General features: G+C 46.5%; 1 pseudogene; it reads left to right on the top strand.

Moving 5' to 3' along the window:
* Positions 1-2,539: 2,539 nt before the first annotated feature.
* LOC120845881 lies at positions 2,540-14,471 on the top strand (annotated as a pseudogene).
* Positions 14,472-15,311: the final 840 nt, after the last annotated feature.

The following is a 15,311-nucleotide window of genomic DNA, read 5'->3' as shown; positions in this document are numbered from 1 at the left end:
GACGTGCAGTCAGTGCAAATGTTGCAATGATGGAATGGGCTGCGCCATCTGAGCCAAATTGCGCCAGGAACGAAAGTCTGCTACATCTTGCGCCAAAGTGCCATTTTTTATAACAATTGCGTCACACCTGTGCCAAGATAACCAAAGCAAAAATAAATTTATGTATATGGTTTACTTTAATATTTAGAGAAGTAGGAGGAAAGAAAATGTCACATTTTATTTCAGAGCGTCTCTGCTCACAGTATAGTTTGTTTAATCTTAGGTCAGAATACAGTCAAAGGCTCCGATCACAAACAGCAACAAACACATACTAAAAGTGCAAGTCACGGGACAGTCACTGCACTTGATCTGTTCGGTCAATAAAGACCACGCGCAGGAAGATGGAGGAATGCCGCGATGTCGCGCTTGGGAGCTGGTTGGTCACATTGGGTCGTAGCGGCGACTGCATTTTAAATAAAGGTGAAACCAAGTGTTGAGGTTGCTCGTCAACCGCACTGGTTGGTTGATGTGCCGGTGGATTGATCGCCGACATCGTCTAAATTTCCAGACGATGCGGGCGATGTGAAGAGCTAAACGTTGCAAGAAAACATTGCCAAATTGTAGGATAGCGGCTACTGTGATAAGACAGAACCAGGGTCGTGTACACCTGACGATATCACTTAATTATCGTGTCTGTCGCATGCCTCCGTGCCGCCAGAAGCCCGCGCGTGTCAAGCTTCTTTGCACCAGGTGCTAGGTGCAGCGGCTACCATGGGTGAGCGCTTGGGTTAGCGCGATAGGCTCACTAATTATGCTCAGTACTATTCCAGCTCTACTTTTTTTTTTTTTTGCCTTTTTTGGTAGGTTGATATCTAGTTTCAAAAATCTGCACCGAGAGAAAAAAATTAATGCGGGTCTATATTTGAATAAACGGTAGTGAAGATAGTTCCCGTACAGCTGTCGATCGAAAGAACAGCGACCTTTGACTTCACTCTGGTTCCAACGCCGCTGAGGAGCAGTGTCACTTGCAGAAGTGTAGGTTTTCATAAAATAGGGGGCTGCTTCTTTTGGCAGTTCATAATATTAAATAGATACGGAAACCAAATTTTGGAGCTCATCTCTTTGCTTAAAGGGGCCCTGCAAGCACTTTTTTACTGGTTTTTTATTTGCACCAAACCTGAGCGCACCGATCGTAGTAACTTAATGTAACTTTTCTTTTCTCGAATTTCGCTTTATTTTAAAAGTTATAGGCAAATTAAGATTACAAGAACAAGCAAAAAATAACCTCCCTCATGACGTCCTTGGTTGCTTGAGTGGCCGTGAACTAGAAAAGAGATAGTGAGCTCAGCGAGCGCACACGGCTGCCGCACTCCCTGTCGACGGCGCGAGAGGGCGCCACTAAAGCGTGTTCTGGATAGGCTGCATACAGCGGGCAGCCAGAGTGGCTCTCATTGCATTTGCTGCGGGATAAAACACTAATTCGGCATGACACTTCATTGGCCTCAAACGACAGCAAACACGGGGTAAAAATCAGTTCAGAATTTGAGTCCCTTCGCGCTGTTTTACCGCGAAATGGCCAAAACGCAAGACAAAGCTACTCGCTGAAGGCCTTCGGAGCGCTCGGAGCCGGTCGGATCCTCCAGTCCGTAACCGACCGCAGCGCCGTCGCGTACATCCGGGACCTTTCCGTGTCCGGTGCCTGATCCCACTACTCTTTTCTAGTATGCGCCGCCTTTTCCACCGCGTGGTGGCAGGTATGTCGACGGGTCATTTCTTGTTTCCGTACTTTATAAACTGCATTTGTTTCTTTTCTGATATAAAATACTGAACAAAAACTACTTTTATCAGTAATTGAAAAGGTTCGCGCCACTTATATTTTGTATTTTGACTAAAAAAAAAGCTTTTAGCGGCTCTGACCAGTAGTAAGCCCACGACCAAAGACGTCACATTTTGCGCGCTTTCGGTACCGCGGGTCGCCCTCGTCGGTGGAGGAGGTTTCCGCGTCGTCTGGTTGAAATATAATGCACTGATATTTATTTACTCTCTCCATGCCCGCTGGCTTGCCCGAACCCCAAGAGACTTGGAAACCGCAAAAAAGATAGACGCTTAAATATGATTGCAGGGCCCCTTTAAACATGAAGCGGGTTCAAGTAGGACTTCACCAATACCAATATTGAGGAAACATTTCAAACTGAATAAAACGAGAACCAAACACCACCTTGTGGATTTCTGTGAAGTTTCGATGGAATGTGGTGACGACAACATGTTAGTAAGAGCAGCGCCACAACGGGAAGTTGGCTCACTCACAGAGATTACTTCTGGTGAATTCCACTGGTACATTCGGATCGGTTTCCAAAATCCGCGAGGGAGAAGGAAAACCGCTCCACGGGACACGCTCCGAATCTGCCAAAGCAGATGCACTCGCGTTTTGGCAGCGCCCCGAGCGTACACCGGAAACGCAAGACCTGTCTTCCCGGGAGCCTCCCTCTACACGCGTGCCAACCCCCTACCGGCCGTCGCAGCAGTCGCAGTCCCCACGTCCTCCCTATCGTTTGAAAAAATGGCGGAAGAAACTGATGCGATCATAGCAAGCGCTGGAGATCCCATGGCGCAACAACTGTCGGATCCGGCGGTCCGGTAACTGTTGCTGTCCTTTCTTGGACGCGAGGCAACTGGATTTGCTCTTGGTAAGTTATTCCTTATTTCTGCATGCGTTTTAAACGGCTTTAGTAGAAAACCCCTGCTCATAACCGAAACTCTATTATAACTTTCTGCTGTCCGTCCCATTGTCCCCCAAATCCTCGGTTACCATGTCACCTTAAAGGGGCACTGACACCCCAAAGGTCGTATTTATTTTTATTGTCTAAAACGATGCAAGTTGCAGTCATAGACACGCAAAAAAAACCGCATCGCGAAAAAAAATTTTCCCGCGCGCGCGCGCGCCTTTTTATTTTTGGCGTTTGATTTTCCCGCCTCCCGCCTCCTCTCTTCTTTTGATCGGTGACGTCAAAAATCAGGAAATTTAGAAGCTTTGTAGGCGACATCTCTATAACATTTAATAACGGCAATCGTAAAACATGTTTTTTAACGCAATTGCGAACGCACTACGGCCCTTCTTTTTGAAATACCAAAAATCGGGAGTTCGTTGTGGTGCCGTCTCCTGGATTTGTATCCTCCAACGGAAAACAGGCGACACCGCTCAAAACCGAACCGCCGGAACGCCGCCGCCCGCTCCTTTCCTCCTCGCTTTGGGTCGCCATGGCAACAGCAGGGAGTGGTGAAAGAAAGTCGACTCTCAGGTCTCCGCGATTTTTGACGTCAAGGCACCGGCGCCGATCGCGCGGGAACTTCGAATTTGGCATTTGGAAATTGTTTTTTTACTTCACAAATACTGAATTCCCAAATTTCAAATTTTGAGGGTAATGTCCCGGCATCGTTTTCAATCGTTTCGGATAATAAAAAAAAATATGATTTTGATGTGTCAGTGCCCCTTTAAATTAGGCTGTAATTTTTCTACCAACCCAAGATCGACCACTAAGAAATTTAATTAACGCGCGCAAAGCTGCAGGATTTTTTTTTTTTTTTGTGCCCGTGCGCGCACAGTTTTATTTGATAACATTAAAACTAATCAGCGTCACGGCTTCGCGCGTTTTAAAACACTGTACCCGGCTTGTGCTACGAATTAATGATCTATCTCAAATTTATTTATTCCGGTGTCATTCAGGCTAAAGCAATATGTGCTCCACTTGTCTTCCTGTGTTTACTGTGCTTTTGTGCTCATTGCGACTCCCATTCATCGAATTAATAAGGCTAGTTGTCTCATACACTTTTCAGATGGTGCTACATTTTCCTCCCCAGATGTTCGAAACCAGGGCGGTACGTTGCTTGACACAAACACTGACAATATAGCGTGTGCAGTCTCCACTGATTTTTTTTCTTTTCGAGATATTAACGGGGGATTTTTTCATTAGACCATTATAAAACAATGGTGAATTGAACAATGGTCTGGATAAATTTACAGGTCAGCAGCATTCTCCTTTGGAAGGAGCATCAGAGGAAAAAAACCACGCCGTCCAGCAGCCTAAAAAAAAAACAAGACAGGTCCCTGTAAGTCTGCATCTCAACCAGTGTTGCGGAGTTGCCCCCCAGGGTTGGAATGAATCCGGAATCATTCCGCATTTTCACGACCCCGGAATGGAATGGGAATGGAATGGGTGGTAACGTTGAGAAGAATGGAATGGGGATGGAGTTAGGTGCCTTTTGCCCGGAATGGAATGGGAATGGAATAAACACGGTTCTTCATTTTTTTTTTTTTTTTTTTTTTAGTGTTTACGGTTATCTAAACCGAGCCAGTCAGTGAGTCAGTTGCTCAGAAATAAAATGAGCGGGAAACTGCTAGCCCGCGAGGAGCCCTAACAGACTTATACGCCAACAAAATGCAATACAAAACAAAGCGTCAAAGCAAAGAGCAAAGGGGGAAAGGGGGGTAACGTGGCGCCTTTCACGGACGCGCAGGCATCGGGCTTCGATGGCGTTACACGAGAGCGAAACAAGAAACCAAGCACCAAGCAAAAGAAAAGGCAGCGGCAAAGAAAGAAACCGCCATGCGCAACTCCTCATCGTACTTCTTGTCATGCTTTTTTTGTTGTTACTGCGGTTTGTAGAATGCACGCGCGCGCACAGACTGTGATCTGGGAGCGGAAGCTAATCAAAACTCGCAGAGCTCTGATAACTCGTTGACTTGGGCGCCGTCCAAAGATGATCAGGTATATTTTTCTTATAATTCGAGGCGCGTTGTTTAGCAGGCAGCCAACCCTGCTGCCTTCCACGTTCATTCGTGCGCACTCCTTTGAAGTGCGAAATTCGGGTTTGCTTCCGCATTAAAACAAAGCGAGATTCACTTCCCTCTTCTCCTCTTCCGCTTTGCTCCGATGCTTGTTTTTTTGTACTGCATTTGTATTGTATGTCCGCCTATTACTTGGTCTTTGTTCCGATGCTTGTTTTCTGTGTTTTATGTTTTAGTGGGTTGGGGTTACAAGCAAGCTAGCGGATTCCCGCTCATTTCCCTTGACTTTAGTCTCTGCATACTTTGTTTCACCTTGCGATGGACCGCTGCGGACGCTACAAGTCACCATAGGCAATCCAGTACCGTGAGCGGCACTGCAGGGTGACGCAGCACTCAGAAAGCACTGGATTGGTTTCGATGGCTCTCGTGCTGTCTGTTGAGGTCCATCGTAAGGTGAAGTACACTATCGTCGCCGCTCTTGGTGTGACCGAACTGACTAGACCTGCAGAAAGACCGTCCCGCGCCAGACGAGGTGCGACCGTTGCTGTGAGGGCAACTGAGGAGAGCTGGGTGCTAGATGCCACTGAAGTTTTGGCTTCCGCGCGTCTCGGCTGTCCGATCTGTATTCGTGCTCCTTGTTTGAGGCGGTGAGAAGTCAGTTGGACGGTGTTAATGAGGAAACACGGGGAATGTCAATTCGAGCGGTGCGGTATTACCCCGTTAATTGTATCTAGATGTGAAGAGCTTTGTCAAAGCCGACTTCCTGACCCGTCGCCACTACGCGAACAACCCACACCGAGGTAGAAGAATGAATCGGTTGGTACCGTCTGCTGCCTGAACCCGCCACTCGATCAGCGCGAAGAGGAACATCACAATTCGGACGAGAAGACAAGATAAATACAGATCGAGTCATGGCATCGTAGAAGACAATTTTCTACATTAGTCGCGAAGAAAATAAACAAGCTACTCGCTGAAAGTTGTGCAACGAAACTGTACACGGTGAAGTCGGCGTATATCATCGAGCTTTATTCGCCGTCTGAAGAGGATCGAAACACGAGAATGAGTATGCAAAGGGTGGAAAAGGGCAGGCGAACCAGCCAAAGATTGAATTGAATATGATAAGAAATATCGAGATTCGTAAAGCAAGCGTGAACTTATGCGTTCTAAAACAGGTTTCATGACATGGCCTATACACTGTTAGCAAGTCCCGTGTATTTGGCGAATATTTGGGGTGAAAAACACGCCATTTACACAAATTACCATAAATTTACACGATGAGTAACGGATAATTCGTTCAGAAATCATGCGAGGTTGTAAAAAACGTGTTTTGGTTCGGTCATACACGCGTAACCGTGTAGCCGACCTCGAAAACACGCATCGCCCCCGGCGACGACCGCGGCATTGCCGGCTATCGAAGCACCGGAATGCTTGGGGACACACTTAAAAAGGACCGTCGAGACAAATGCCGCGGAAAGAAACATGTCTCGGAGACAGATACGCACCAAAAGCAATTGCGCCATGTCGCAGGACGTTGGCGAAACCCACGCTTACCGGGCTCGCCGCCATCTTCTGGTCGATGGCAATGCGGCTTGCTTCATGTCGCCCATGTTTGTATTTAGTTTAGGGGTCCTGATAACAGTTTCTTAGACACCACAAATAAAGTTATGGGTCTAATTATTCGTTCCAAACAGTTAAAATGGATATAAAAAGCGTGTCCCCGATGTGAACACGTGACATAGCAGTTGGTTTCGTTTTTGCTTCAACCTTCAACTGCAAGCGATCTGGCGATCTGGCCACGGCGCAAGCGCAACGCCGATGTACGCTGGAAGGAAGCGCCGGTTGGCTTTCGTTGTTTTTGTTTGACCGGAGAAAATCTGGCAAGTACGCATGGCGCCGCTACTGTTTTGGTTTGACGGGACGCGAGAAGCTTCGCATAGAGCTTCGGAGTTTGCGAGCACATAGTGAAGACGTGACCGGAGAAGTGCCCCTGTGATGTTCCTGGAAGACGGAAAGTAGCATTCGTAATCGTCGTGTGTGCTTTGAAAGCGAAGGGAGTCACAGGGTCCACGAGTTCGCAACCACAAGCCAAGGTTCACGACAGCGCGGCGTTGACTTCGGCGATCTCGTTCTGTTTGGTGCAACCCGGCGATGCGAAAAAGAGCTGAAACATTCGTCGTGTGTGGTGCGGTGCTTTGTATTCCGGGTCTGTTTGAACCACGCTTTTAACACGGAGCGCAAATTGTTTGTTGCGTGGTGGGGGTTCAACGGGTACAGTCCCGTCGTCGTCAGCTGATCCGGTCCAGCTGGTCCGGGAGGACGCAGCGAGCGTTTTTAAAAGTAAATCTTCCCTCGTTCCGTTTCAAACTGTGGAAGTATCCCGACACATACCGTGAGTAAGAAGCAGCGGGCGTTTTCAACAAAATTACGTTGTTTTAATTGAATAATGGACTCCGGATTGTTGTCTTAAATCTGCCGTTTTTTATGCTTCGTGTTGGACTGCGTTTGCATAGCGACGCACACCGCTCGAGTATGATTCAGTCCTGCAACGAGTTTGTTGCGGCAATCATGCGGCGTGAATAAATAAGGGCAAGGTTTCCTACCTGCCCACAGATGCATGTACTGAGACCATTTTTTATGTTGTGAACGTAGTGCTCTTTCTTTATTTTGGAAGACGCGTTGGTGCATTTATTATGGTACAATCACTTGAGAGTTGAGAAATTAGAGAGCGAGCAAGCTTTCTAAACTTTGTCTCTTTCTCTCTGGCACTGCCCTGTTTCAGTTTCAGTAGGCATATCTACTAGCAGGTACAAACTGCTCTAAAGCAGGTAAAAAACGGGAAGCTTAGGACGGTGCGGACTCCGTGTTTCGCGCTTTTCGCAAGGTGACAGGGTAAATGCTTTTGTGAGATATGCGGAATATGCAAGCGATTTTGTTATGCCCGTCGTTTGCGTCTCTCCAGCAAAACGAATAACATGATCTACTACAAAGGCGCAATCACAAGCCAAGATTTAAGATAGCAGTCGTTTGCTTCGGTGATCCGTGTAGCTGTATTTTACCCTGCTCTCTGCAACACCGTGTCATGACGAAGAGCTGGAACGGTCACGGTTTGTGCTGGCCTCCCGGTTGACAGAAACCCGCGTCGCCCGCATCGGCACCGAGTGCGCTTGGGCTGTTGATGCTCAAGCCTTTCATCCGCGGCTTGTCGCCAGCTCATCCTGCTGCTGAACGGTGAGGAAGCGGCGAGAGTAACCTCGGAAGTGAATGTAAATCCTCGTTCATTCAGTTATCCGGTGTCAAAGTGTGGAAGATGTCCAACGTGTACGAGGGCGGGAACTACGAGCGTTTTGCCTTGCTTCTATAACCGAAACCAGACCAACGAGATAACTGCCTTGCGCACTCTAAAATGACCGAAGCAATAAGTTTCAACAGGTCGAGTACGTCACCGGGGATGTAGGCGAGACGGTGCGCACTGTTTAAACGCTTGCAGGATCCACGAGTGGTACCAGGAAAGCGATGTCAACAGAGAAGGAGCTCGCGATTCAGCATAATGCACTGCTACGGGCCCGTGTATCTTCAAAGTTCGGGGTGGTGGCAGTATAAAAAAAAGACGCATCAGCGCCCCACACCAGTGTTCACGAATAACACCGGTCACAAACTCCCAAGCCCCACCGCCCTTCTCGACACCGACACGACATACGACAACAAACTGCATCAAAACGCCCCAAAAGTGAAGGCGTCTGCTCCCGTACTGCAACTGCTGCAATTAGCGGAAGTGAAGTGTTGGGCGGATGTCCGGATGTCCTTCACAAAAATATATAAAAAATGCTTTGCGCAAGGATCATTTTCATTTATTATTGTATACGTAATGACAAAATCCCAATAATTTGTTTTTCTATCTGATTCATGCTAGTCGGACTGCTCATAACACTGGTCAAGCAAGAAAATAACAAAAATTTGAACTTTTGCATGACCGGTTTAAGAATTATTGTTAACATATCATTATTTATTGCAACGGACTAACATTATAGATTTTGCCTCCATACTTTTTAAATGCAAACAGTTCTAACAGACGGCTGTCCATTGCGCCGTGTTTTGTGTATTCTTCTATAAATCTGTAATGGTCAGTGACCAAGGAGCTCACCCGCACATGTCAAGCTTATATGCGCCGCGGGGAGAAATGGATATCGAGTAGGAAGTGTCGGGCGTTGTGTCGGTTGTTGTGTTTGTGTATATGTCGGTGCCGTATAGTTGTGTGTTGTGTTGCCTGCGTTGAATGTAGGGTTGCTGTGTGGCCGTGGTCGTTCACAGTGTTAACAGACTCGTCTTTTTTTAAAAAAACAGGCTGCTAGAAATCTCGATAGGTGGCGCAAGTTACCGCCCGATTCTAAATAGTTTGCTCAAGTTATTTATCCATGTGAATTCGGCATTCGTTTTTTTCTTTGTTTTTTTTTTTTTTTGTCTAGCGGCTCGTTGAAGCTATTGACGCCGCCGACCGCCGACAACACACGTACGTACCTTTGCGAGTAGCTACGTCCGCCGCTTGGAGACTTTACTGTGTATAAGAGACATCGAACGAGAACTAACGCGCCCTGTGTGCTTTCAATTCGGCTGAAAGGCGCGCGGCTCGCTGGGCTCGTCTCTCGCCTGTTCTCGGCCGCTGGCCGCCATGTTTCATAAGGAACACGCTCGAAACGGTTTTGCGGAAGGCAGACACGGTGTAGCGTGTTAAGTTTACACAGCAACTCATCTGTAGACAAAAAACACAGATGGCCTCGTGTAAAACGAACACGTTTCGACGTGTCCGCTATGGGACAACGGTTTACACGTCTGGGCGTGTTATTTTTGCTAACAGTGTACGGTCCCTCGTGCTGCGCCGCAGAGGTTGCATTTTGTCAGAGGATGTGTTCTGCCGCTGTGCATGGAGTCGCTTCCAGCAGTGTACTAGCCCTGTTGCTGTATTTGAAGAATTCAGTAATATAGCTTATTTTTGTGCCACGCACGAACTGGATATATTTTATTGTCTTATCAAACAAACACGCTGGCCGCGTATTTCTTAAAAGTCAAATGCAAAAAAAAGTTAAAAAAAGAAAAGACAATGAGTGGATTTAAGTTTTGCTGTTTGTTGTGAGCGACGTGGTCGCGAGACCGATGTCTTAAACAAGCATTGACATATCAAGGGGCTTTCTCGATGTTTGCAGTACATTGTAAATAAACACTTTCTGCCACCAGCGGTCCGCTTAGTAAAAATCAGTGCTTTTTTTAGGAATTTAGCTTTTTTTTTCTTTTCTTTTCTTTCTTTTTTTTTTTGCAACTGTCTCTGCATTTGATAATGTCAGCTTTATGCTGCTTATGCCGGCAACAAAATGTAGCTGTCAAGTGCCAATTTTTACGTTTAGGAATTAAAGGAGTGGAATAGAACGATTTAGCCATTCCAGGAGTGAGAATGGGCTCAGTGTCTCCATTCCTAGGAATTGAAAGGAATTGAATTATCGAAAACTCTAATTCCCCGGAATGGAATTGGAGTGGAATGGGGGTGCCCATTCGGCAACACTGATTTCAACCACATTCTTCTTTTATTTCTTTTTTTTTCAATAACGTATCCGAGGTAAACGTTCAGCATGTTAATACTCTGAGATTATGTTGGAAGAAAACTAATAACCATATTCTAACTCAAAATTTAAAAAACCCACTTTTCTTGTGAGGCCTGTCACTTTATCTAAAGATAGGCTTTTTTTAAAACGCGAAGGGTGTGGAAACCCAGCTCAACAATTTGTTTGAATTTCGAAACTGTTCACGCCTGTTGAAAAAATTCATCAATATTGTCATGGCTGCCGAACCCTCCAAGGCATTCCTTTATTCTATCTCCTTACTTTGCATTAAACAGAGATGTATTATCTCCGAGCTGCAACAACCCTTCACTTTTTGTTAGCATATCTGCAAGTTTCTGAAAGAAAAAAGAAACAGTTATAAATTGTTTGATGGACAGCAAATTTTAGGTCCCATTTTTTAAAACTCTGACGAATTGAGAGATGATGGAGCTTGTGAGGGAACACAGATACAAATACAAAATAGGAAGTGACCGCCTATTCCCCGACAAATATAGGGTGCGGGGCAAGCCGTGTTGGCCCGGCAGCGCATCAGCCAGGGCGGCAGAGAAGCCGTGCAGGGAGGCCCGCAAACAAGATGGAAATGGATTGCCACATTTTCAATTGTTGCAATATAAAACATTGTTTATTTCCCTTATGGCAATCAGTTTCATAGCTAGGGTCTCATGTTTTAGTAAATACTAATAAGGACAGAAATTAAACCTACAAGTCGGTTTTCTCAAAATCAGGAAAGACCGCAAAAAAGCAAAAAAGGGCCTTTAAATGTGAAACAAAGAAATAAAGTTTCACTGGAAGAAAGCTTTTGTCCACAGCTTCATTTTGTACTGGGCCAGAACGCAGCTTCTGATGAACTGTCAGTGAGTCATCCTATTTTATTCAATATAAGCCGAAAGTTTCCCCCAGACATGAAAAATATAAGAAACGCTAAAACCTAAAAAAAATACCCTAACAAAAATATCAATGAAAAATACACTTTGAAAACACAGAACCCATTTCATAGCTTGGCGGGCTGAAGGCATCTTGTGCAAAACATTTGACCCCTTTCACTTAGCATGAACTGGGTCAGCTCATGCTGTTGCTGTCTGTACAAGCTAAACATTGAATAGCCAGTTGATTGCTCAAGTTTGATCCTTTTTAGATTTCGAGTGGACCAGTGGCGAGACAAAGCTGCTCCTGGACTACTATGAGAGCTACTTTGCAGAAATTGGACCCCCCCCCCCCCCCCCCCAAAAAAAAAAAAATATAAGAAAGCCGTATTTGATCGGATATCGGAGGATCTCATGACCACAATTGGTTCGATTAAAACACCGGACCAGTGTAACGCCCGTGTAAAAACCATTCAAAAACGCAAACGGCAAGCAGTATGCCACAACGGTCGATGTGGAGCTGGACCCGTCGACGTCCCATACGAAGACGAGCTTGACTGAATCAGAATGATGGACGACCGCATCGAGCCTGAGGTGATCAGATACAGTAATGAAGCCACCTACAAGGTGCCGCCTAGCAGCCAGACAGGGGCAGCAGCAGCAGCAGGAGCAGCGGTCGACACAACCACAAGTATACCTCCATGCTCTCCCGAGGAAACTCCCGAGACAGGAGCCACCGGAAGCACCCATCCAGGCCGGCTGAACTCAATTCGGCTACAGCACATGAAAGAATTTTTCGCTGAGATCACACAACTGGAGCAGGCAAGGCAAGCACGCAGAGCGCACCGGGAAACTGTAAAGGAAGAGAGGTGCCAAGCGAAGAAGGAGCCGAACGAAGAGGCTTCTTACAACGATCCTCGCCCAGCCCAAGCTCTAGACAGAAGACCAGTGGAAGAAGGTGACAAGCATTTATTAACATTGATACTCAAGAACAGTAATTTATACCCAAGAACAGTTAAGGGTATGTGGTCTTGTTAAAAGGGCACTAAACTACTTCCTGAAGTAGCCTATTAATGGTCATAACCCAATCCATGGGCTCTAAACATCCTAAAAAGTCACACATTACATTTATGCGTGGCCCATTTCTCTATTAAAATCAGCATAAAAAATTTACACCAGATGTTGCCATCCGACGAGAATGGCAGAGCCCTGTCCTTGTGCAACGGTGCCATCTTGTGTCGGCGATAGTTCCATGGTAATCAATCTTTTCATGTAGACTTTAATAGAACAATTGACCACGTATGAACGTAATGTTTTGATTTTTAGGATGCTTAGAGCCTATGGATTATTTTTTACCATAAATGCACTCTCCTAGAAAGTGGCTTAATGTCACTTAAGAGTGCAATAAATAAACCAAGTTCAAAGTATGTTATCATTCATAGTGCAATAAATACACTACTATCAAAGAACAGTAAAGAACGGTATTGTCTACAACGCAGTAGATACACAAAAACTACAAAAACTAGCAGAAGAAAAAGGACACTGCTTACACTGCAAACAAGTCATACGTTGCAGGAAATGTTTTCTAGAGTATACTTCAAAATGCTTGTTGAATTTGCAAGGTTGAATATGCCGCTTTTGTTTTAATTCGTTTCACCTCAAGATAGACCGCAGCGACACAATGCGGTGCAAGTGTCGTGCAACGTTTGGGAAAGGTGCAGCAACATGTAAGGCACGCAGTCATGTGATATCATCACAGTAATGGATTGGCTGAGATGGCTAGTAGTGTCCCCTGCACTCCGCCGGAAGGTGAAACATAGTATGGTGCTATACTCCGTTTCACTAGTAGCGTGCAGTACAGGCGAAGGCAACGCCAGGCGAGCGAGAAATGTCAAGCACTAGGAGGGCTGGGGAGGAAGAGAAAAAACATCCTCCTCTCCTAGTGCTCTTTCTTTCTCCCCTCGCCCTCCATTGCCCTCCTCTCCCGTTCCGCCTTCCAAGAGCTCGCACTTTCTCTCTTCGCCTGTCGTTGTCTTCGCCTGCACTGCACACAACTATAGTCGGTGACAGGTCAAGAACAAAGTGGAAGCTCCTCCCACCCCTTTCCAATTCAGCGGAGAAAATAGTGGAAAGGAGGTCGCCTCCTCTCCAGCGTTCGCTGTATTAAAGTGGAAAGAGGTGAGAGGAGCTTCAACTTCGTTCTTGACTTGGCACCAACTATAGTGCCACGGAGTATAGAGCCACAAAATGTTTCCATGGTGCCACATTCCAGAGCACTGCAACGCGGTTCTAAAACAAAGGTTAGAGTTCAAGGTACTTCAAAGGATATTCGGTTGTTCTGACAGTGCTATATATTAAAATGTGCATGTTGTCCTGACCAGCTAAAAAAAAAAAAAAAAAATGAACAATGCCTTCACTTTTTTCCTTCTGTGCAACGGCCCCTTAGCAACACCTCCTTAGCATCCTTAGCCTCTTGCAACAGCTCCTTAGCATACTTACGACCGACTGAGACAAGACCAGTTTTTAAGCCTCTTGTGACTGTTTACGACCGGATGCGCTACTGCGGAGCCGGTCGTAAGCCGTTGCAAGAGGCTTCAAAACGGGTCTTGTCTCAGTCAGTCGTAAGTGTGTGAACATGCCTTTAGTTTTCGCATTAATGAAGTGAAATTCAGTTCTGGTGCAATGTTGCCCCTAATTCCTCACATTTTGGTGAAAAGTTGCATGGTGTAGAAGGGCAGCGCTTTGGCATAGTTCAGTGGAAATGGTGCGCAGTAAACACATGACTGCTCTAGTGGTCACCGGGACCGGCTTGGTGGAAACAACATCTGAGTTGAGTCTGGGTGAAAGGAAGCACTGTTAAAGCCAGCGCACGAGCTGGGTGGGACTCAAGCCGCTTCTCAAGATGCTCGCGCCCTTTCTTTGCAGTGCTTTCTTTCACCCAGTCTCAGCCAAGACGCTGTTCTAGCAAGCCAACCCAGGGCTCATTTTGGCAAATGCGGCTTATCTCAGCTCCATTTGGGCAATCACCCTGTCCCTCTTTTCTTTCCCCAGTCTGCGGAGAACAGAATCCGAAGCCGCCAGTGGCCCACACTCCTCCAGCGAGTAATTGTCTGGGACGCTGCTAGCCTCGTCCTCTGGCTCCTGAAAACATCGGCTTCTCCAGCCATAATGCAGAGATTATGGAGGATGCAACATGCAATAATGAATCTTGTTGCATGATCAACAGTAAAGAACTCTAAGAGCCTCAGCTGCCTGAATCGTTTCTTCAGGTCAGCAAACGCGTTCTCGATGAGCACGCGTGTGCCTGAGAACTTCACGTTGAAGTCCCTCTGTTTTTTAGTGAGGGACCCACAGTCCCTGAAAGGAGTCATCAGGTGCTTCCTCGAAAGGTAGGCCGTGTCACCCAGGATGTGGTACTGGCCCCTGCGGCAGATCTGCGAGAGCTTGTCCGCGATGCTGGAAGTTCTAAATACCCTAGCATCGTGAACCTTACTCGGATGCTCCGGGGTTATATCCAGAAACCGCTTGTTGCGGTCACAGATGGCTTCAAGTGTTAGTGAAAGATAATGGTGCCGGTTCACATAGGTCAACCGAATCTTGTTGGCCGGGCATTCGATGGCAATATAGAATCCGCCGATGCATCCAATTGTGCCGGGTACACCAGCCACCTGCAGTAGGAATGCTAGTTGGAAGTTTCTCACAGAAGGTAGAAGACCAATGAATACAGTGACTGACATAAACAATACAAACATTTATTACACAAATGCACACATCAACTCAACACTGTTACGTCACGCCGCAATGGTGGTGCTTCGGCACACATCTGGTCGGGTGTGGGTGGAAGTCACTATGTGGGACGGGCATTCTCGTGTTGCGTTGGAAGAAAGCAGACTAAAATCTGCCTTCTCGTCAAAAAGGCACGACTGGGGATGCACCAGAAGAGCCGGGAAAGATGTCTAAGTAGTTTCCCCATGTTTTCTTCCTGCCCGGCTCGTCAAAGAACACGAATAGGTGCCGTGAAAAAAAACCAGACGCCGTCAGAACATAATTGCTTGTGCGGGAAGCACTTACGGG

Source organism: Ixodes scapularis, unplaced genomic scaffold (assembly GCF_016920785.2).
Source record: "Ixodes scapularis isolate PalLabHiFi unplaced genomic scaffold, ASM1692078v2 PGA_scaffold2__306_contigs__length_199485367, whole genome shotgun sequence".
In the NCBI taxonomy this organism is placed as follows: domain Eukaryota; kingdom Metazoa; phylum Arthropoda; class Arachnida; order Ixodida; family Ixodidae; genus Ixodes; species Ixodes scapularis.
Note: the sequence above shows the minus strand (reverse complement) of the source record. Positions and strands in the feature narration are given on the sequence as shown.